The following is a 3350-nucleotide window of genomic DNA, read 5'->3' on the forward strand; positions in this document are numbered from 1 at the left end:
CGAATTGTCCTCATAAGAAGGAAAGGAAGTGGAGGCAATTGAATTAATGTGAAGAAAGAGTTCGATGCCCACGGTATTAACCGTACCGGAAGGAGGTCGGCCCCGCCGTAATCTGCTGCTCCCGCCGTCGAGAGCTTTGCCGTTTCCGGCGAAGTTCCCCCCCTCCACAATCCCAACACAAAGCTTGCTAGTCACTGAGTACAAGCTGCCCCCATGTTTTGTCCCTGCCCCATTGGAAGTGGAAAACAAACCTACTAACCCCTGAGGCAGGTACAAAGTTGACTTGGAAAGCACCAATCCACCTTTCCTACCTAAGCCATCAGGTACAAAAGCAAACTTGCCTAAAATGTTAGCAAGTACAATAGCTCCCCTAGAAAGTGCCTTCTCCCCTTTCCCCTCTTGTATGGCACGAGCTGTATCGTTTGGATCTCCACCAAGGAACCCAAACTAGATGAGATCCTACACCTTGCAGCGTTGGACTCGGTGGAAATGCTGGATGCAGCGGCGGCGCAGCCTCTTCGTACCGGAAACCTACCGGCGGCCAGTTACAAACCTCCGGAGTTCCCCCAAAACTCTTCGGGATGCATGCAAAGTATCACACACACACCTTGGGATGGGAGTGGACCTTCTCTTGAGGACTTCCCTCCTCTCGAACGAGGACGAACTAGCAAGATCCGAGCTTCGTTTGAGGCCAGCTCGAAACATTATAGTGCGGAGCTCGGCCAGCCGCGGCCTAAGTCGAACCCTAACGCCAACCGAGAAAAGCTTGTTACCGAGACGACGAACAAGGCCACGCCTAGTGCCGAGATGGTTGTAGTGACAGGGAAACACCAACACCCCAACGATACGCCTATGGATGATGCCGAGAAGATCCACACCGAGAGAAAAGGCGAGAAGATCCACACCGAGAATGAAAAGGCCGAGAAGATCCACCGAGAATGGAAAAGCCGAGAAGATCCACACCGAGAAGGGAAAAGCCGAAAAGCCGAGAATGGAAAATCCGAGAAGGGCACACAACGGGCAACGTAGGTGCCGAGAAGACCCTAACCGAGAATGGAAAGCCGAGCACAACAACCCGAAGAGAAGTGGAAATACACCTATGTCCACGGCGGATGCCGCAACACAAGGGCTGAATGCAGTTAATCAACATGGGGGGGTAGATGATACCCCGGGGCCCTCGTCGTGGCCGAAATCGATGGCGGACTTGTTTAAGGGTACACCTTTGGGCTCGGCGAGTAACACTCTACAAGGCGGGGGTGAAGGCGCCTCAAGCCACCCCGACCGCCGAAAACGTTGGCGGACATGCTTAAAAGCTCGACTGACCCTAACGGCCCTCAAGCCTTTGAGCCGGATAAGCTCCAAAATATTGGATTTGCCTCTGTGTCCGACGGCATCCCGGCCATTTACTTCTCCGGAGCGGAAACTCAAAAGCTAGCTGAGCGCATGGGCCACGCCATTGTGGGTAAGTTCTCTCACTCTATCCCCACGGGACTTCAAATCCAAAAGACCCTTAATAATATTAAACTTCGGTGTGGATTTAGTTGGAAGTACATTAATGCTAAACACATTCTCATTCAATGCGAGGACTTGGCGGACTATGCCCGAATCCTTGGAGGCCCAAAGGGTACGCCCGTATGGCTCATTGACCGACACCCGATGAGGGTCTTCAAATGGTCCCCGGACTTTGATGCATATTGCGAGTCCCCCATTGCGGCAATTTGGTGCAACCTAATTGGCCTCCCCATTCATCTTTTCGACCAATCTGCCTTATTCGCCATCGGCAAGCTTCCCGGCACTCCAATACAATTGATCGAGCCACGGCAAACAAGACTCGGCTTCATTTGCCCGAATTTGCGTCGAGATAGACATAACAAAACCGCCTCCCGAAGAGATAATCCTTTGGTGGGCGAGAAACGGTGCAGCGAGTCCGATGGGACAAAATACCATCATATTGCCAAGAATGCAAACACGTTGGCCATACAAGTGAGGTGTGTGCTATGCGACGGCAAGAAGGAACGGCCGACGAAGAGAAATTACCAACAACGGCCCGCCAAAACAGCCACAACCCGAGAGACAAACCGAGAAGGGGAAACAAGATACGGGGAAGAATGTCCCCAACTCCAATGAATGGAAACGTCATGGGAAGAAGAAACAAGGCAAGGCCGGTGATCGACCAAACAATAACAAAACAAATGGGGAGGATACCGGTGGTATTTCTGGGAGGGACCGGACATTATGGTGACTCTACTTTGGGGAGCAGATCGAGCTCCGGAACTCAAAATGCGGGGCTCAAGCCCGAGGTTGGGAAGTCCCCGCCGAACGGGGGGAACCTTTCGCACCCCACCACCGAAACCACCACACCACGTGGGAACATGGAAGTGGAGTGGGGCTCCCCCAATGCGAGGCGCTCAGTTTCACCAGATTATCGAAGGAATCCGAGAGGAGGCGCGCGCCATGCTATGACAAGGGGGCGTGGGTTCTTTTCGGCAAAGAAACCACATGAGTACTAACCAATATTACTCTCTCATGGCGAATGGAGAATTTGATGTTGAGAATTGTGGGGATGTGGACGAAGACCCCATGGAGTTGTACTGGGGGGGACGAGAGGTTTTGGAGGCAAACATTCCGGCCGACGACGCCGAGGAGGCCGCCCCGAACAAAGAGCAACACCGCATTGACTATCAAGGAGGGCCTTCATCCTCTTTGGGTACGCACCCTTCTTGTCAATGATTGTCTTAACAATTTCATGTTTTGGAACGTGAGGGGGATCGCGAACGCGCCCACTCAAAACGTTTTAAAAGACCTTATTAGTTGTCATAATGTTTTATTTCTTGCAATAATGGAACCGCTCACTCCCCCGGACCCGGACCGATTCTCCAAAGCCTTGGGGCTACCCTACATTGGTTCGAACACGAACGGGAAGATTTTGGTTGTTTGCGGAAGAGGGGTCCACCTTTGATATTGAGGATGACTCGGACAAATTCTTCACGGGCGCCTCAAGTCCCACCGCCTTGCTAGACCGGTGGCCATTTCAGCCGTGTACGCCAAATGCACCAAGGGTCGAATGACATCACTTATGGGACAAGATGAGGGAGATCGCCGGGCCTCTCGAGGGAACACCTTGGATCATCGGTGGTGATTTCAACACCATCCTATCACACACCAAGACAGAGTCGGAAGTGATACCAACCGGCAAGCCGAGATGGTTGATTTTGCGGAGGCAACGGAAGACTGTAGGCTGCTTGATCCTGGATTTGATGGAGCGGCATTCACATGGGCCAAGAATGGCCTTTTTGAAAGGTTGGATAGAGTGCTTGTCAGTGAGGAATGGACTAAGACCTTCGAGGCTA

Source organism: Salvia splendens, chromosome 20 (assembly GCF_004379255.2).
Source record: "Salvia splendens isolate huo1 chromosome 20, SspV2, whole genome shotgun sequence".
In the NCBI taxonomy this organism is placed as follows: domain Eukaryota; kingdom Viridiplantae; phylum Streptophyta; class Magnoliopsida; order Lamiales; family Lamiaceae; genus Salvia; species Salvia splendens.